This window comes from Natrix helvetica (genome assembly GCF_964273705.1).
Source record: "Natrix helvetica genome assembly, chromosome: 3".
NCBI lineage: Eukaryota > Metazoa > Chordata > Lepidosauria > Squamata > Natricidae > Natrix > Natrix helvetica.
Window position 1 is genome coordinate 172,817,740 of NC_138549.1, and position 20,844 is coordinate 172,838,583.

At 47.9% G+C, this 20,844-nt stretch overlaps 1 protein-coding gene across 1 annotated transcript in view; it reads left to right on the plus strand.

The window, feature by feature from the left end:
* ZNF512B (zinc finger protein 512B) overlaps positions 1-20,844 on the plus strand; it is a gene marked incomplete at its 3' end in the record, with an annotated part of 54,236 nt that overhangs the window by 528 nt on the left and 32,864 nt on the right. The gene's annotated exons all lie outside the window — the stretch shown is intronic.

Genomic DNA, 20,844 nt, shown 5'->3' on the forward strand with positions numbered 1-20,844 from the left:
GGTGGGTGGGTGGGAAGCGGGAGCAGGTGGGGGCAGCTACCGAGGCGGGCTGTGCTGGCGCGGGTGGGAGGGAAGGAAGGAAGGAGGGGGGGGGAGGTTCGGGCGTGTTTGTGCAAGGCTAGGGGTGCAATTGAGCGGGGGGGGGTCGGTGTTTTTTTAATGGGGAGGGGGCTTCTCCCCCCCTTTTTTAATGCAAGGGAGAGAAAACCCTGGGGGTCGTCTTCTCCTCTCTCTCTGCCACCCACCCTCCCCAGTTTCCCTTTTGCAAAAAAAGGGGGAAAGAAAAAAAAAGAAAGGGAAAGGGGGAAAGATAGAAAGAAAGGGAAAGGGAAGGAGAAAGCGAAAGTGAGGGGAGAGAAAGCACTTTTTAGGAAGGGGAAGGGGACAGAGAGGGGCTTCCCCCCCCCAACTGGCGAAGCAGCTGTGGCTGCCTGCCCACCCGCCGCCTCCCTTCCAGCGACAGGTGGTGGGACTGTCACCCCCTCTCCCCACGCGTGGGGGGTCTTTCGAGGGGCTCAGAGAGGAGCATGGGCTTTTTCTGAGCGGGTCACTTCGAGGTCAATGATGGGGGGGGCGGAAAGGCTCTAGCCACTAGGTTCTGTCTGGTGCCCCTCAAGGGCAGAGTGGGGGGTCCGAATCAAACTGGCCAAAGTTTGGGGAGGAATTAAGTAAGCCCCCTCCCGGAGTAAGGCTGGGATTATGGGAGGTTGCTGGATATCCTGGTGATGCCACGGATATTGGGGTACCCCCGGGGGGAGCGGGGGCTGGGGGACACCCAGGTCGACATGGCTATGAAGAGCCACTGGAGGTAGTCCTTGATTCGCGACGGCCAATTATTTCCGTTGCTAAGCGAGGGAGTTAAAGGAGGTGCGCCTCATTTGACGACGGATTTTTTTTTTGCCAGCGTTCTTAAGCGAATCGCTGCCATTGTTAAGGCAATCATGTGGCCGTTCAGCGAATCTGGCTTAACAGGGATATGGCAACGATTTTGCATTGGTGCTGTCGTAACTTTGAACGGTCGCTAAAGAGCGATAAGTTGAGGACTATCCGTAGATGGCATTTGGCACAAATGCTTGCTGATTGTAGGATAGGCTGCCACATGAAATTGTGACCGGGCCTTGGTTGAAAGCTTCTGGATAGGGATCATAGATTCATACAGTTGGAAGGGACCTTGGAGGTCATCTAGCCCAACCCTTCTCTGGTGGATTCTGCCCTCCGCAGATGAGGTGGTCACTTTGAGGGCTGTGCTGTCTTTTGATTTCCCCTGCTATACAGTTAATCCTCGACTTACGACACAATTGAGCCCAGCATTTCTTTTGTTAAGCGAGACATTTGTTCAGGGAGTTTCGCCCCATTTTACGATCTTTCTGTTGTTGAAGTGAATCACTGCCGTTGTTAAGCGAGTAGCACGATTGTGAAGTGAATCTAGCTTCCCCGTTGTCAGAAGGTCGCAAAAGGGATCCCATAACACCGTGACTGTCATAAATACAAGTCAGTTGCCCAGCGTCTGAATTTTGATCACGTGACTATAGGGATTGTTGCAACGGTCGTAAGTGTGATAAATGGTCATAATTCACTTTTTTCAGTGCCGTCTGAATTTTGAATGGTCACTAAATGAACCGTTGTAACTCAAGGACTACCTATATAGGCGTTCAACAGACAGGAAGTCATGTTCAGGGTCAAGCAAGGAGAAATTGCTGTCCGCATGCCTCACCCCAACTTCCCAGACATTTATATTTTGGGAATGGGAAAGGAATTGGGCTAGATGGGTTTGAAAAGGGCTTGTGACTCTGTGCCTGCATTCACACAACACGGGTTAAGCTGGTCAAGTGAGAGTCTAGCAGAGACATTGGGACGGCATGCTAAGCTGGGTGTTAACCTTGGTTAGATTTTTGCCTCGCTTTGGATGAATCTAGTATTGTGGCCATCCAGCGGAGCAGATTCGGACAGTGAGGAGGTTGGGGAGGAACATGGGCCAGTCCTGGAGTCTGGGGAAGGCTCTGCTGAGGGCTCTGTGTCGCAGGCAGAGAGGGGACCACAGCCGTATGCCAGTTATCAGCTGCCTTCGGAGTCAGACATCAGTGGGGCAGAAGAACAGCTGGAGCCTGTTCCCAGTGTGCACATGCACAGAGTGGCCAGACGAAGCTAAAGAACAGGGGTCGATTTGGGAGTAAAGCCACAGGTGGACGATGAATGGCCCCTCCCAGAGGGAATAAAAGGGGGGCGAAAGGGGAGTGGAGTTTACAGGAGACCATTAGTTTGCTTCATTGGTTCGTGACTCTCCAAGACTCCTGGCCAAGTTTTGCAGATGTCGGCCTTTCAGCTCTCCAAGCCAGAGAAGGTCTGTGACTGTAAATCCTCCCTCGAAAGACTTTGCTGGATGTGAATGAGCAGAATTCACAGTCCATTAATAAAAAGGGTTTTTTGTCGGGACAAGGAGTCTGCTTTGTGATCTCGGGAAGCCTCGGTCATGACATCTAGCTTGTTTAAGTTAGATTGAAGGTTCGGTGTGTTGTGTGAATCCAAGCACAACAGATTTATAGCACGATTCAATTAACCATGGAAATGTGATAGGTAAACCCAACCTGGGAAAACACAGGTAGAGTCCTCAATTTACAACAGCTCATGAGTGACTGTTCAAAGTTACAACATTGAAAAAAAGTGACTTATGATCCTTTTTCACACTTAACGACTATCGCGTCATCATCCCAGTCACGTGATCAACATTCGGACACTTGGCAACTGATTCATATTTATGATGGTTCCAGTATCCCGGAGGTTACGCGATCCCCTTTTGCGACCTTCCAACAAGCAAGGTCAACGGGGAAGCCAGAGTCCCTTAACGACCGTGTGACCAAATGAACGACGGCCGTGATCCCCTTAACAACTGCAGCCAGAAAGGGCGTAAAAAGGGGCAGAACTCACTTAGAAGCACAAATGTGGGTCTGAATGGTGGTCGTAAGTCGAGGACTAACCGTATAGCAGGGGAAATCAAAAGACAGCATAGCCCAATGGTGCCAAAAAGGTTTGCCAAAACTGTTTGCCAAAACTGAAGCGTGTGTGCAAGGGAGCACCAAAAAACAGAATAGGCAAGCATGCATGTGCCGGGCACGTGGGTAGAGCAGCTGGCTGGCACGCATGTGCGTGCTGGAAACCACAAATGCACCTTCCTGGCACGCACATGCACGCCAGGGAATTGCTCTTCCAGTTTCTGGCACCCTTGCGCATGCAAAGACCAGCCGGCCAGCAAGCATGGGCACTCCGGAAGAGCAACGGGTTACAGCTGATGTGCCCGGAGTGATGGCTCTGTGTGCCACTTCCGGCACTCGTGCCATAGGTTCACCATCACGGGCATAGCCCTTGAAGTGACCTCGAGTGACCTAATCTGCCGAGGGCAGACTCCACCCGAACATCCCCAGAGAAGGGTTGGACTAGATGACCTCCAGGATTCCCTTCCAGGTCCTTCAACTGTCTTGCTGGGCAACGGAAGTCTCGGGCTCAGTTGTAGGTCGTTGAGGACTACCTGTCCTTACATGGTTTGATTTTTGTTTTTCCCTGGATCTTCATCCTTCCAGGAATCGGTGTGTTGTTTTCCATTTCCACAAGCCAAGTGAATTTAAAAGAAAATTATTCCCAGGTTGATTTTTCTTGCACTTGGCTGCGGATCTGGCCAGGAATCCTTTGCAAGGCTGATCTCTGGACCGAAGTCCCTGTGAGGAGTGAGGAGGCCATTGCTAAAGTTAGGGGCTTTGAGGAAAAGACCCACCAGGTACCATTTAGCATCCCTTAAAAACGGGGAGGGTTGGTGCCCTTAACGCCGGCTGGCAGATGGAGAATAGCGGCGTCTTTAATCCTTTGCAATCGCAACCTGCAAGATTGCCTTTGCGCGGCTGGGATTGATCCTCGGTTTCAGCTTGATCCTTCTCAAAATGTTTGCTGTGAAATGGGTCCCAGAGCCATTTCGCAGACTGCAGGTAGTCCTCAGTTTACGACCGGTTGCTTAATAAACATTCGAGACTCTCCAGGGTTGGGTACAACCTGGTTCCGAAGTTCGGATAGAAGAGAAGAGAATAACAGAGTTGGAAGGGACCTTGGTGGTCTTCTAGTCCAACCCCCTGCTCAGGCAGGAAACCCTGCATGCCTGTGATGGCGAACCTATGGCACGCATGCCACGGGTGGCACACAGAGCCCTCTCTGCGGGCACTCCAGCTGTCGTCCCAGCCCATCTCTATCATGCATGCTTGCGCGCCTCCTAGCAGCCAGCTGGTCTTCGGACCTCTGTTGTGCATGTGCGGGAAGCGGGGCACATGTGAGGGCCAGATGCGCAGAGGGTGGGGCGCATGCATTGGAGGGTAGGCTGCATGTGCGGGATCGCCCGCATTGCATTTTGGGGTTCATGCGTGTGCATGCACTCCCTCTGCGCCTCATTTTGGGCTTGGAAGGGCTGCATCAACCTGGACATGCGTGCATGCATGGGGGATTGGGGAGCATGCACGTGTGGCATTGCATTTTGGGGTTTCACGCGCACGCATTTGGCAGTTGCACCAAAAAGGTTAGCTATCACTGCTATATACCATTCCAGACAAACGGATGTCCAATCTCTTCTTAAAGACTTCCAGTGTTGGAGCATTCACAACTTCTGGAGGCAACTTCTGTTCCACTGATTCATTGTTCTAACTGTCAGGAAGTTTCTCCTCAGTTCTAAGTTGCTTCTCTCCTTGATTAGTTTCTACCCATTACTTTTTGTTCTACCCTCAGGTGCCTTGCATAATAGTTTGACTCCCTCTAGTTTGGGGCCGCCCCTAAGAGTCTCAACATCTTTTGAGAGGGATGGCTGCCTCCCCCTTCCCTGATTATGTGACTGCATTTTGGGCGCTTGGCCACCGGATTTTGCAATGTCCCAATGGTCGCATAACTGTGTTTTATGTCGTTTTGACCCAAAACAGCCCCAGGGGTTTGCTTAAGGATTGCAATATTTGGGCGGGCTCCATTATGGTCGTAAATTGAGCAGTACCTGTAGGGATTAAAGCAGTAGGCTAGATAGCCGGAGATCGTGAGTTCAAATTCTGTTTTTGGCATGCAAGGCGACTGAATTACTTTGAGCCAATCAGCAGGAGATTGTGAGTTCTAGTCCCACCTTACGCACAAAAGCCAGCTGGGTGACATTTGGGCCAATAATCAGGAGACTGTGAGTTCTAGTCCCACCCAGCTGGGTGATTTTGGGCCAATCACCAGGAGACTGTGAGTTCTAGTCCCACCTTACGCACAAAAGCCAACTGGATGGCTTTGTACCAATCACCAGGAGACTGTGAGTTCTAGTCTCACCTTACGCACAAAAGCCAGCTGTGTGACTTTGGGCCAATCACCAGGAGACTGTGAGTTCTAGTCCCACCCAGTTGGGTGATTTTGGGCCAATCACCAGGAGACTGTGGGTTCTAGTCCCACCTTAGGCACGAAAGCCAGCTGGGTGATTTTGGGCCAATCACCAGGAGACTGTGAGTTCTAGTCCCACCTTACGCACAAAAGCCAACTGGATGGCTTTGTACCAATCACCAGGAGACTGTGAGTTCTAGTCTCACCTTACGCACAAAAGCCAGCTGTGTGACTTTGGGCCAATCACCAGGAGACTGTGAGTTCTAGTCCCACCCAGTTGGGTGATTTTGGGCCAATCACCAGGAGACTGTGGGTTCTAGTCCCACCTTAGGCACGAAAGCCAGCTGGGTTATTGTGGGCCAATCACCAGGAGACGGTGAGTTCCAGTGCAGTTTAGGCAGTTGATTTGGGCCAGTCACTCTCCCTTAACCCAATCCACCTCACAGGAATGTTGTTGTGGTGAAAGCAGAGGCAAATTATATATGCTGGATACATTTCACACCCTTGAATTATTTATAAAAATAAGAAAGGTGGGATTTAAAAAGAATCTTTTTTTAAAAAATCAAATAATACTACTTACATTCTCCCTCCTGTCTTCCTTTTTTTTTAAAAAAAATTGAATCATAATGCTTGCAACAGCAAGATGAGGAAAAGTGTCTGTTTTCACTTAATCCTCCTTCCTTAATCCTTGTTCCGTGGGCGTAGGGAATACGGCTTTCACGTTTTGAAGTGGGAGAAGTTTGCTGTAGAGAAATGAACAAAACCGAACATCCGTTGTGCAGAAAGAGAAATGTAAATATGTTGGTCAGTGCTGTGGTGAGGGGAATAGTACAGTAAAAACAGTAAAAATGTAGGGCAGGGGTCTCTAACCTTGGCAACTTTAGGACTTGTGGACTTCAACTCCCAGAATTCCCCTGCCAGTCCTACCTTGGCAACTTTAAGACCCATGGACTTCAACTCCCAGAATTCCCTTGCAAGTCCTACTTTGGCAACTTTAAGACTCGTGGACTTCAACTCCCAGAATTCCCTTGCAAGTCTTACCTTGGCAACTTTAAGACTCGTGGACTTCAACTCCCACAACTCCCCTGCCAATCCTACATGGGCAACTTTAGGATTCGTGGACTTCAACTCCCAGAATTCCTCTGCCAGTCCTACCTGGGCAACTTTAAGACTCGTGGACTTCAACTCCCAGAATTCCCCTGCCAGCCCTACCTTGGCAACTTTAAGACTTGTGGACTTCAACTCCCAGAATTCCTCTGCCAGTCCTACCTGGGCAACTTTAAGACTTGTGGACTTCAACTCCCAGAATTCCCCTGCCAGTCCTACCTGGGCAACTTTAAGACTCGTGGACTTCAACTCCCAGAATTCCTCTGCCAGTCCTACCTGGGCAACTTTAAGACTCGTGGACTTCAACTCCCAGAATTCCTCTGCCAGTCCTACCTGGGCAACTTTAAGACTCGTGGACTTCAACTCCCAGAATTCCCCTGCCAGTCCTACCTTGGCAACTTTAAGACTCGTGAACTTCAACTCCCAGAATTCCCCTGCCAGCCCTACCTTGGCAACTTTAAGACTCGTGGACTTCCCCTATCACTGGGAGTTGAAATCCACAAGCCTTAAAGTTGCCAAGGTTGGAGAACCCTGATATAGGCAATACAATACAGCTAGTCCTCAATTTATAACAGTTCGTTTAGTAACCGTTCAAAGTTACGTCACTGAAAAAAGTGACTCTTGCAACATCACCATGGACACAGGATTTGTATTTGGATGCTCAACAACTGGTTCATATTTATGACGGCCGCAGGGTCCCAGGGTCATGCGATCCCCGTATTGCGACCTTCCGACAAAGAAAGACAGTGGGTCAGCCAGGTTCACTTAACAACCATGTTACTAATTTAAGATCTTCAGTGATTCACTTAACAAATGTGGCAAAGAAAGTCGTAAAATAGGGCAAAGTTCACTTCCTCTCAAATTTCTCACTTAACAACATAAATGGTGGACTCAGTTATGGTCGTAGGTTGAGGACTACCTGTGGGAGAGATTTATTTCCTTGACAATTCTAATTCAGGGGTATTTTCTCTCTGCAAGTAATTGACTTCCCAGCTGTTTTTCGTTTTCATGGAAATAATCTAAATAAAGAGCTTCGGTTGCGAAATCTGAGAGGCAAATTCACAGCAGTGGGATTGTTATCCATCCTCTTATTGTGTCCAGACAGTCCTTGTTTTACAACCATTCATTTAGCAACCGTTCCAAGTTAAAGGAGTGCTGAAATAAGGACTTATAACCGATCCTCGCGTTTACAGTTGTGGCACCAGCCCCAGGATCACGTGAGATAATTCGGCCACTTGGCAGCCAGCCAATACAGGTAGTCCTCGACTTATGACCATTTGTTTAGCGACCCTTTGAAGCAAAAACATCATTGAAATAAGGGACTTATGACCGTTTTTCATGCTGATGACCGTTACAACATCCCCGTGGTCACATGATTAAAATTTGGTTGCTTGGCAACTGACTCATATTTATGACGGTTGCAGCATCTCGGGGTCATGTGATCCCCTTTTGCGACCTTTTCTGACATGCAAAGTCAATTCACTTAACAACGGTGTGACTAACTTAACAACTGCAGCGACTTTGCTACAACTGTGGCAAGAAAGGTCGTAAAATGGGGCAAGAGTCACTTAAAGAACTGTTTTGCTTAGGAATAAAAACGTTGGGCGCAATTGTGGTTGTAACTCGAGGGCTAACTGTACTTAAAATACATAAAATATTTGTTGCGTTCAAAAAATTTTCTTCCTGAAATTAGTTGGTCTAATTGTTCTGACCAGTTCTGACCCCGGCTTCCTTTGAAACCAAAACGCAAAATATTGGTCCCAACAAAACCTCTTTTATTTGCACAACTGTGAATTCCTTTCATTCACAGTCACCAAGGCTTTAGCAAACAGTCTTTCAAAGGAATGTTTATCCACACGAACCCTATCTCGCTTGACGAGATGCCAAATAACTGGTTTCCAAACGCGGGGCAAGGCAAAACACGGCACAGAGTCTCTTATAGGCACAAACAGAACTTTCCACTCTTGAAACGCCCGGAGGAACAAATTATTTCCTGCAAAAGCCCTCTCCCCTTTCGCTCCTCTTTTGTTTCCTATGGGCGGGGCCAATCATCTCCAAGGTGTGGCTTTACTCCCAAGTCGACCCTGCTTCCTTAGTTGTTCTTGTCTTCTGGCAGCTCTGTGCATGCGCACACTGGGAACAGGCTCCAGCTGTTCCTCTGCCTCACTGCTGCCTAGCTCCCTCTCTGCCTCCGACGCAGAGCCCCCGTCTGAGCTTCTCTCAGTCCCCAGGATTTCCCCTTTCCTCCCCAACCTCCTCACTGTCCGAATCTGCTGCCAACTCCGCTGGCAGGTGGGCCACAACCCTATGTTTGAAAAAGGCTTTAATTTACGACCTTCCAAAGTAGTGTTGAATTATGACACGAGAAAAAATAGCAGTTTAAGGATTAAAAGTAGAAAAATAGAAAGGGGTGTCTGGCTTTATTGGGGTGCTGCAGGCTGTATGTGGGGTGTGATCAGGTATAATAGGTACGGCTCCAAGACTCAGACTGGGAGGGAGAAAAGGGAGAATCATGCAGAGATGCAACAGGCAACCCATCCAGCTTATTTAACAAGATCGGTTCGAGAGCTTTCATGGAGGATTGGTTAATGTTAAACTCGGTTTTAAGTTGGCTTGGATTAGTGGTGAAATGTAATTTTTTTTTGCCACCAGTTCTCTGGGCGAGGCTTGGTGGGTGTGGCTTGGTGGTGTTATGTGACTGGGTGGGCGTGGCCAACTTTAAAATAAAAATAAAGCTTTTTAAACTACCTATTCGCCCGAACCGATAGTAAAAAAAGCTTTAAGACAGCGATGGTGAACCTTTTTTGGCTCGCGTGCCATAAGTGGGGGGAGCGTAGGGGGGTCGTGTGCAGGCGTGCCGCACCCATAATGCAATGCACTCTCCCCAGTGCGCATGCGCGCACTACAGGCGCTCCCCCCCCCCATTTTTTGCAAGCTTTTTTTGCCCTTCCCAGACTCCAGGGGCTTTATAGGAGCCTGGGGAGGGCGAAAACTGCCTCCCCTGCCCCCCCCCCCTGGAAGCCCTCCGGAGGCTTGTGGGACCTTTAGGACGCTTTTCTGAAGCCTCCGGGGCAGTCAAAATGACACTGAGCAAACAAAAAGTCAGTTCCTGAACTTCCAGTTTGCCCATAGGGCCAGTTTTTTGCGCTCCGGAGGCTTCAGGGAAGCTCATGAAGCCTCCGGAGGGCCTTCGGGAGGGCTCTTTTTGCCCTCCCTAGGCTCCTATAAAGGCTCTGGAGCCTGGGGAGGGCGAAAAATGGCTTTAAAAAAGGGTGAAGTCAGCTGACAGGGCAGCGCCTCGCGTACCCTGACAAATGGCTCCACATGCCACTTGTGGCAGGCGTGCCATAGGTTCGCCATCACTGCTTTAAGAAGTGGTGGGGAAAGGTTCAGCTGTGGCATGCAAAAGTGGGAACCTTTTTTTCGCACTTAAAGCATTTTTAGACTACTGGTTCGGGCGAATAAGTAAAAAAAATCTTTAAAAATGGGGAAAAAAAGGTTCCCACAATTCGGGCGAACCGGCTGGGAAAAATGCTTTTAAAAGTTTTTTTGGGGGGGAAGCTTGCGACAATCGTGTGGCTCACAGCTGAGCTGTGCGATTCTCAGAAGCTTTTTTGAACTACTGGTTTGCAGAACCAACGACAATCGTCCCTACCAGTTCGTGCAAACCGGTGCAAACCGGTAGCATTTCACTCCTGGCTTGGATTCTTCATGGCTTCATGTGTGCTGCCTGTTGAATGCATTCCGTAGAAGCCTGGCAAAGAATGATAAACCTGGTAACCCGGTTAAATCTGGGATGGATGGTAGCTAGTCTGATTATCTCATGGAGTGATTTGGATGCCAACCAGGTTCAAGAGTCACAGTGGGCATTTTCCAATAAACACACCCGCCCCCCAATAGCCCCTCATCCAAGGGTTTAATTGGCATTCTCCATGGAAAGGTAGAAAATTATGATGAGAAAAAAACAGACCTGGAACAAAATAAAAACAAACGTGTCTTCACTCTGCTTGTTTGTGTGTTGTGTTCATAGAACAAATTTTGCCTAGCAGTTGAAGATGGCACCTGTGCTCACCCAACAAACTCACCTTAGAGTTGACACTAGTTAGATTCCTTCATTCCCTCCCTCCCTCCCTTCCTTTCCCTTCTTCCTTCCTTCTTTTTTCCTTACCTCCCTTCTTTTTCCTTCCTTCCTTCCCCTTCTTCCTTCCTTCTTTTCCTTCCCTCCCTTTGTTTTCCTTCCTTCCTTTTCCTTCCCCCATTTCACCCTTCCTCCCTTCATTTCTCTCCTTTCCTTCCTTCATTTCCCTTCTTTCTTTTTTTCTTTCCCTCCCTTCTTTTCCCTTCCTTCCTTTTCCTTTCCTCCATTCCGCCCTTCCTCCCTTCTTTTCCCTTCCTTTCTTCCCTTCTTTTCTTTCTCTTCTTCCCTCCTTTTTTCCTTCCCTCCCTTTTTTGTTCCTTTCCTCCTTCTTTCCTTCCTTTTCCTTTTCTTCCTTCCTTTTTTCCTTTCCTTCCTTCCTTTCCTTTCCCATCTTCCTTCTTTTTTCCTTCCCTCCTTCTTTCCTTCCTTTTCCTTTCCTCCATTTCTTCATCCCTCCCTTCTTTTTCCTTCCTTCCTTTTCCTTTCCTCCATTCCGTCCTTTCTTCTCTTATCCTTACACCCTCCCTCCCTCCCTTCTTTTCACTTCCTTGCTTCGTTCCTTCCCTCTCTCCCTCCTGTGAAACTAGCCAATTTGCATATCCATTATTTGTTCCAGCCAGTTACCAATTTGATCAGTGAAGCCGAGAAAATGGGTTAAAGCCAAGCAGTCAGATTTTCTGGGTTTTGTGTGAATGGAACCCATGTGAAATAAGGCTAAAGAAGACCCCTTAAGATTCTGTTATTTACTCTGAAAACCTTGGTAGGCTTCACTTCAGAAACTCCGTTGATTTACACTCAGTTACCATTTCATGTTACGTTGACCGTGCTGAACAATTTGCCAAGTTAATAAAAAGCCAGATGAAATGTGCCAAAACTAAAGCAATGTATAAAGATTGACTGCATAGTAACAGGAATAGACAGTAACTAGGAGTGGAACAGTGGCAACTATGCATTATTTTATACAAAAATTTTTTAAAAATGCATTTTTAAAAATTAAGTGCAAAATCTAAAAGCACCTTTATGCACTAAATTGTCCTGGTTTGGTGTAAAATTGGAAATGCACCAATATGTAGAATTCCATCTAGAATTCTAGCGCTGAAAGGGACCTCGGAGGTCTTCTAGTCCAACCCCCTATTCAAAACCAGGAGACCTTATACCCGTGATGGGTATGGTACACAGGTGGCACGCAGAGCCCTCTCTGCGGGCATGCGAGCCGTTGCCCCACCTCAGCTCCACCGCACATATGCGTGCGTCTCCCTCCAGCCAGCTGATTTTTGGGTCGTGCACGCATGTGCGGGGGGGGGAGGTCGTATGCGGGGGGAACATGGTGCTTTCCCCCCCCCATGGCCCGTTTTGGACCTTGTAGGCCTCCCTGCAACCTCCTGGGACCAACAAGGGGCCCTGCACTTCCCCCCCCCCCCCCCAGCCCATTTTTGGTCCCAGGCAGTGGTGGGATTCAAATAAATTAAAAACTGGTTCTCTGCCCCAATGATTTCTTCCGACAACCAGTTCACCAAACTGCTCAGAAAGTTAACAACTGGTTCTCCCAAAGTGGTTCAAACTGGTTGAAGCCCACCACTGGTCCCAGGAGGCTGCTTATTAGGCCCAAAATGGCCCGTGAGGGGGGGCAGTGTCATCATCCACGGCAGCCCAATTTTGGTGCCAGGAAGCTGCAGGGAGGCCTACTGGGCCCAAAACGGACCGTGTGTGTGTGTGTGTGTGTGTGTGTGTGTGTGTGGCATTTCCCCCACCCCCAACCTCCGCAGCCCATTTTTGGTACCAGGAAGCTGCAGGGAGGCCTACTAGGCCCAAAATGGGCCGGGGGGCGGGGGAATGCCACACACGCGCGCGCACACAGAGAGAGAGAGAGAGAGAGAGAGAGAGAAACGGTCCATTTCTGGTTCCAAGAAGCTGTAGGGAGGCCTACTAGGCCCAAAACGGACCCGGGGGAGGGAGGGTGCGGCGTTTCTCCCCCCCCAACCTCCGCGGCCCATTTTTGGTGCCAGAAAGCTGTAGGGAGGCCTACTAGGGCCAAAACAGGATGCAGGGGTGTCGCGCGTGCATGCACCGGGGGAGGGGCAAGTGGAGCACGGGGGTTGTCGTGTGCGCATTGCATTATGGATGTGGGCGTACGCTTTCGGCACACAACGACAAAAATGTTAGCCATCACTGCCTTATATCATCTTGGTCAACTAGTTGTCCAATCTCTTCTTGCAAACCATCAGTGATGGAGAACCCACAACGATAGAGAAGGCAAGCCGTTCCATTGACGGTTCCTATTTTTCAGTCCTGTGTCTGGTTGTAACCCTTGAGATGCAGGAAGGCAGGCCTGGGCCACAGGGTAGAAGTCAAAAAAACTCAAAATAGTGAGCTACAACAGCCCTTCCATCCGTGTGGGAAAGGGAGGTGGGCTTTGATGACAAGATTGTGGCTGCCATCTTGACTTTTTTGACCCTCCGGCCAGCGTCCCAAAAGGCAGACTGTTATTTTCAAGCTGAAGATGGCTGGTGACAACACCCTTCTCTCTTTCAGAACCATCTTATTATAGGTAGTCCTCGACTTACAACCGTTCGTTTAGTGACCATTCCAAGTCACAACGAAAAAGGAACTTATGACCGTTTTCCACACTTAAAACCATTGCAGCATCTCCATGGTCACCTGATCAAAATTCAGCTGCTTGCCAACGGACTCACTTACGACAATAATGGAGCCCAGAATTTCTGTTGTTAAGTGAAACATTTGTTAAGTGTGTTTTGCTCCATTTTTTTAATGACCTTGCTTGCCACAGTTGTTAAGTGAACCACCGCAGTTGATAGCGAGTAACCCGGATGCTAAGTGAATCTGGCTTCCCCGTTGACACTGCCTGTCAGAAGGTCGTAAGAGGGGATCACGTAACCCCGGGACACTACAACCGTCACAAATATGTGCCAGTTGTCAAGCATCTGAATTTTGATCACATGGGACTCATAACACTGGGGAAAAGTCCCGTCTTGCAGGGATGTTGTAACTTTGAATGGTCACTCAATGAACTGTTGTCAATCAAGGCCTAGCTGTGCTGGTGGATTTGCTTGCTCGCAGAATCTCTCAAAGCGTTTTAATCCACCTCCAGCGTAGAAGAAAGCCAAGGTGGGGTGGGGGGCCTCTTATCCCACCCAACCTGTTAGCTTCCCCGCATATTGAACCAAATGAGCTTAGCCTGTGGAAGATGGTCCAGAACAGGGGTGTCAAACTCGATTTCATTGAGAGCCACATCAGGGTTGTGTTTGACTTTGGAGGGGCGTGGTGTGTGTGTGTGTTCCCATGGTGGGCGTGATACGGGATCCTGTGGTGGCCAAGTGCTAAGGCAGGACTTCCCTGAGATCCTCCCTCACTCTCATTATAACACGTCTTCGCTCTGCTTGTTTGTGTGTTGTGTTCAGAGAACAAATTTTGGGCTAGCAGCTGAAGATGGCACTTGTGCTCATCAACAAACTCACCTTAATTAGAGTTGACACTAGTTAGATTCCTTCCTTCCCTCCCTCACTCCCTTCCTTTCCCTTCTTCCTTCTTTTTTCCTTCCCTCCCTTCGTTTTCCTTCCTTCCTTTTCCTTCCCTCCATTTCACCCTTCCTCCCTCCATTTCCCCCCTTCCTTCCTTCCCTTCTTCCTTCCTTTCTTTCCCTCTTCCTCCCTTTTTTCTTCCCTCCCTTCATTTTCCTTCCTTCCTTCCTTTTCCTTTCCTTCCTTCCTTCCTCCCTTCCTTTTCCTTTCCTCCCTCCCTTCCTTCCTCCCTTCCTTTTCCGCTTTTCTTTTTTCCCCATCTCCTTTCTTCTTCCTTCCCATCTTTCCTTCCCTTTCTTTGTCTTTCCTCTTTCCCTTTCTCCTTTCCTGTCCCTTTTTGCACGCTCAAATGCAAAAGGGGAAACGTTTCTCCTTTAGTTGTATTTTTAGTTTTGATAGCCCTCTCCCAGTGAAAACAGAGCTTGGGTGGTGGAGGGGACACATTTTCTGCCAGGGCAGCCTCCTGCAACCCTCTGCCACTCCCGAGCTCCGATTTCACTGGCAGAGGCACTGTGGGCCGGTCCTTCTCTGTTTCCATGTTCCCCGCAGGCTAGATCTAAGCATCCCTTGGGTCGGATTTGGCCCGGAGGCCTTGAGTTTGACACCCCTAGCCCAGAATCTAGATTTTTTTTTCCTGCTGGAAAAAAGCAAAAAACGGCCCAATTCTGCAGCACCTGAGTTTGCAAGGAGACCAGATTTACAGCCACTTAGTGGTTAATTAATAATGTTGAGCCAATGGCTGGCTCTTTGCCCGTAAACCTATTAGGCGAAATACCCAGGAAGCCTGGCTGAATTTGTAAACAGGAAGAGAGAGACTTCTGGACAGCGAAAGTGGCTTTTACAGATAGTCCTCGACTTACAGCCAAAAATGTCGGCTGCCAAATGAGGCATTTGTTCAGTGAGTGGGCCCCATTTTACGACTTTACTTGCCGTAATTGTTAAGCGAATCCCTGCAGTTGTGAAGTAGAATCAAGATCACGTGAAGTGTTAATACCACTTTATAATGCCTTGGTAAGGCCACACTTGGAATCCTGCATTCAGTTCTGGTCGCCATGATGTAAAAAAGATGTGGAGGCTCTAGAAAGAGTGCAGAGAAGAGCAACAAAGAGGATTAGGGGACTGGAGGCTAAAACATATGAAGAACGGTTGCAGGAACTGGGTATGTCTAGCTTAAGAGAAAGAAGGACTGCGGGAGACATGATAGCAGTGTTCCAATATCTCAGGGGTTGCCACAAAGAAGAGGGAGTCAAGCTATTCTCCAAGGCACCTGAGGGTAGGACAAGAAGCAATGGGTGGAAAATAATCAAGGAGAGAAGGAACTTAGAACTGAGGAGAAACTTCCTGTCAGTGAGAACAATGAATCAGTGGAACAACTTGCCTCCAGAAGTTGTGAATGCCCCAACACTGGAAGTCTTTAAGAAGATGTTGGATAGCCATTTGTCTGAAACGGTATAGGGTTTCCTGCCTAGGCAAGGGGTTGGACTAGAAGATCTCCAAGGTCCCTTCCAACTCTACTATTGTATTGTATTGAAGTTAATAACCTTGTTGTTAAGTGAATCCCTGCAGTGGTTAAGTTAGTCACATGCGCGTTAAGTGAATCCGGCTTCCCCCACTGACTTTGCTTGTCAGAAGGTCGCAAAAGGGGTTTGTGTGACACACATACACACGGGACACTGTGACCGTCATAAATATGAACCAGTTGCCGAGTGTCTGAATTTTGATCACGTTATCGTGGGGTTGCTGCAAAGTTCATAAATGTGAAAAATGGCCATGAGTTACTTTTTTTAATGGTGTTGTAACTTCAAACTGTCACTAAAGGAACTGTCGTAAGTCAAAGACTCCCTGTACATGCTGTTCGCCAGGTGCCCAAATTTGGATCATGTGACCCTAAGGATACCCCAAAGGTTGTAAGTCCAAGGACTGGTCATCAATCACTTTTTTTGGTGCCGTTGTAACTTTGCACCATGTTGTAATGAATGTTTGTAAATTGAGGGGTTATTTTTTACATTTTTATTTATGCATTTTTCTTTGTGCTTAATGAATAGTGTATTGTCTGAGTCAATTTACTTATACATAATAATAGTAGTAGTAGTTTTGTTGATTTATATATCACTAGCTGGATACTTGTGCTTCGCGACGAAACTATGTGATTGGCCTATGTAGGAGAAATTCGTTTCACAATTTGTTGGCTCAGTGGTGGTCGGTGATTGAAACACATAAAGGAATATTGCTCCCGCTGCCTTAAGTCCGGAAGCAATTTCATAGGTGGAAGGCGTAAACATTTGGGTGAGGTACCAACATTTAGTACTGTGAGGAGCCCCAGATCGCTCCTGAGTGAAGAAATGGAACGTCTGCCAGCTTGAACTGAGGTAACGGAATGTGAGGCAACTGGCAGTCAGAACAGAGTTCTTTTCAGATGGGGAGGGGGGAGTAGAATGTCTAACTCCTTAGCTTCAGAGTGTTTTAATATAAGGCAACTGGCTGTTGGAACAGAGTTCTTTTCACGTGGGGCAGGGGAGTAGAACTCCTTAGCATCAGAGCGTGTTAATTACCATATAAGAAATACTAATGATCTGATGGTCATTTCGACAAATCCTTCCTTAGCAAGCACCTAGAAGCCAAGAGGAACGTACGTGCCAAATTTCAAGTTTGTAGGCTTTACGGTTCGGGAGATTTCGTGATGAGTGAGTGGTACTTGGCTTGCAATCATATTCCTTTTAGGATCTTCGGCCTGCCACACTTTCTATTATTTTTTCTATGCTGTTTCATTAGTGGGGTAATTGAGAGTGGGAATAGTAAGAAGTAGAATGTGTTGTTGTCATAATAGAACATTCCTTTCCAGAAGCCCAAGGTCATCTTTTGTCTCCACACCTCTGCACCTGACCGGAAGTAGATGGGTGGAAATGCCAGCATGGCAAAGGAACATTGGACCATGTGATGGACTTGTGGGTGTGGGGGCAAGGTTGTGAACTTTCAACTGAGTGGAAACCCAGGAAGCTTTCAGATTCGGGTTCCCACAGTTTGTACCAACATGTCTCTTTTATTAAATTGGAATTTGATTAAAGCTACGCCTTGAATTCTGATTTAATTCTGGATGATATTTGGAACGCTGACAATATATGTATGTATGTATGTATGTATGTATGTATGTATGTATGTATGTGTGTTACAACCCCTGGTATGCCCAAATTTGGGAGGGGGCTCACTACTCCCCCTTTCTGTCCTTCGGCTCATTACAGAAAACCATCCAGGCAGAAAACCATATTTTTATTTTTAATGTTGCCTTTGCTATGTTTGTGTTGTATTTGTGCTGATAAATAAATAAAGGGAGACTAGTATAGATCTATTTCAAGCTATTTAGCTCTCATCAGCTAGCCATACCCTTACTAGGATTCAAACCTATATATATATGATGATAATCATTCATCATTTTCTTATGCATAGTAATAATCTTCCATCTTCTAATTTCTACCTCTATTATCTAACCAATGATAAAACAAATCCCATATTAGGAAATATTCTGTATTTTCCTTGTCCTTTTATCTTTAAATTGAGGACTCACGAGATTGCTGTTGCTTTGGCATTCTTTTATCGTCACATCTGGGTATTTTCTTTTTCTTTTCTTTTTTTTAAAACCCCTAAAATAATTTTACTGTTTGTCTTGAGCGGCATGGACCTAGTTACAGGTTTTTTATTTATTTTTTTAAATTTTATTTTGATCTTTCGATCTTTAAAACCGGGGCTGTGCTCACATAGGTCATCTCAGGTCAGGTTGCACCAGATGTATTTCTCTTTGATCCCTTTTTATTTGTGTTTTGTATTTTTTGTATTTTTGAGGGCTTAACATTTTGTGCAAAACTGGTCTGGCTAATTTATTGCTCAACGTGCAACTTTGAAAAATGTATCCATTCCGAAACTGGGTGAAGAGTATTGTGCAAACGCAGCTAACGTCGTTTCTTCGGTGGCAAAGTGGAACGCCTTTGTAGGTCACAATCTGTAGTAAAGGATGTGTTTGTGTCAACGTATTTAGAATTGCATATTAATATTAAAGGGGAATATTTGCAGCTCAGATTTGAAATGACGGGTCCTTGGTGCTCTCTGAGCTTGGGTGGTGGTTGTTGGTTTTTTGCAGATGTTTTGTTACCTAAACTGGGTAACGTCATCAGGGCCATAAGGTAGCGGTCACCAACTGGTGGTCCGTGAGAAAATTTTGGTGGTCCGCAGAAAAATTATTTGCATTTTTTATATTGCACTAAATCAGGGGTCCTGGGATGGATACGTGGAATGAACGCTTGTGTTGCTGCAGAGAGTCTCCCCCTTTGGGGTCTTTTTGTGCGGGTTGGAGGGGGGCAGAAATTCCGAGTTGGGGTCTGCTTCAGCCTCCTGGTGGGGGGCTTTGGGCGAAGGCTGGAGGGAAGCACCACTGGTGGCGAAGAGCCGGAGCGCCTTGTTCCAGTGGGACTGCATTATGGCCTGGAACTGGCTGACCATCTCAGCCCAGTGAGCCTTCAGGCGCCAGTACCTGGTCTTGCACTCCCACAAGTCTTCCCTCTGCTTGGAAAGCCTATGCTCCTAGTCCTCAGTGAGGTGCTTCTGCTGAGCCTCCTTCTCGGTCAGATCCAATTTGAACTGAGCTGTTTTGCCAACTCTTTCTCGTGGCGGCTGCTTAGCTCCAACAACTGCTTCCTGTTGGGGCCATAAGGAGCCCGGGTGGGCAGGCGAGGAGTGTCTGGGAGGGAAGGGGCGAGGAGAGGCTGGCGAGACACCCCTCGACGTGAGTGACATCGAGTTGGCTACGCCCACCCAGCCAGTCATTAGGCAGATTATTAGTGATCTGTGGGATTTACAATTATGAATTTAGTGGCTCCTGAGGTCCAGTGGTTGACTCCTTGCTCTCCTTCCATTGTAGCCCTGATGATGTTACCTACTTTGGTAGTGAGATGTCTGCAAGAAAACATATAAAGTGAGAGAGCGCCAAGGATCCCTCAGAATTGAATATGGGTAGTTCTCGAATTACAACAGTTAATTTATTGACTGAAGTTACAACGGCACTGGAAAAAGGGACCTATGACCGTTTTTCACACTTAACGATTGTTGCAGGTCACACGATCAAAATTCAGACACTTGGCAACTGACTCTTATTTTTGACGATTGCGGTATCCTGGGGGCATGTGGCCCCCTTTTGCGACCTTCTGTCAGTGGGGTAACCAGGTTCACTTGACAACCGTGTTACTAATTGAAGAATGGCAGTGAGTCACTTAACACCTGTGGCAAGAAAAATCATAAAAGGGGACAAAGCTTACTTAACAACTGTCTCTGTTAGCAACAGATGTTTTGAGCTGAATTTTGTGTGTAATTACCTGTATTCGCTAGGACAGTGGGGGTGAACCTTTTTGTCCTCGTGTGCCAAATTGTCTGCGTGTGCGCAATAGCCACAATGCAATGTGCCCTGCCCATCTGTGCATGCACGCACGAACACCCCCCCCCATGGGGGGGAGTTTTCATCCCCGCCAGGCTCCGGAGGCTTTCCTCAGACTCCCAGGAGGGTGAAAATGGCCTCCCCCAGGCTCCAGAGACCCTCCGGAGGCAGGAAACACGCACCGTGTTTGGCACCAGGAGGCTTCAGGGAGGGCATCTGGAGCACGGGGAGGCCATTCTCACCCGCCCAGAGGCTTGAGGAAAGCCTCCGGTGCCTGAGGAGGGCGAAAAATGGGACTTCCAGAAGTTACATTTTTCACCCTCCCCAGCTCCCCTCGTCCCCCGCGCATGCGTGGTGGAGTTGCGCTGGCCAACTGCTCGTGTGCCCGCATAGAGGGCTATGCATGCCACCTATGGCACACGTGCCATAGTTTTGCCATCATGGCCCTAGGCCAATGGTGGGCAACCTTTTTTTTCAACTGAGCCAAATCTCGCCAAAACCACGATTGAAATTTATTTTGAGAGCCACATTTTTAAAACCGAAAATACATAGGATGGTACACTGTTTTTAGTTTCAATAAACTCTGGCATTTGAAGCACGCAAGTCTTAAAGCTGTCAAGTTACAAGATCCTTGCATCCCTAACCCTTTAGGAAAAAAAACCCAAGGGGTCTTCAAACCTGACAGCTTTAAGACTTGTGGACTTCAACTCCCAGAATTCCTCCTCCAGTCATGTTGGCTCAGAAACTCTGGCATTGAAGCATGCAAGTCTTAAAGCTGTCAAGTTGCAAGATCCTTGCACCCCCAACCCTTTAGAAAAAAAAAAAACCAGGGTCTTCAAACCCGACAGCTTGAAGACTTGTGGACTTCAACTCCCAGAATTCTGAGAATTGAAGTCCACCAGTCTTAAAACAGCCAACTTTGCAGACCTCTGTGTTCGCCCAAAGCCTGGCGCTGGGCGGGCCTTGCTCCCCCATTGGTGGAGCCCCAAGAAGCGAGGAGGGAGAAAAAGAAACGGAGGCCAAGGAGCTTCCCCCCCCCCTCCCAGCAAAAATCTAACCGGGGAGCCGGGCGGGCAGTAGCAAATTAGCTGATCACGCCGCGTGGGCACGCGGCGTGATCGGCTAATTTGCTACTGCCCGCCCGGCTGCCCGGTTAGATTTTTGCTGGGAGGGGGGGGGGGAAGCTCCTTGGCCTCCGTTTCTTTTTCTCCCTCCTCGCTTCTCGTCCCCTCCCGACTTCAGGATCCTCCCTAATCATTGTGGGTCGA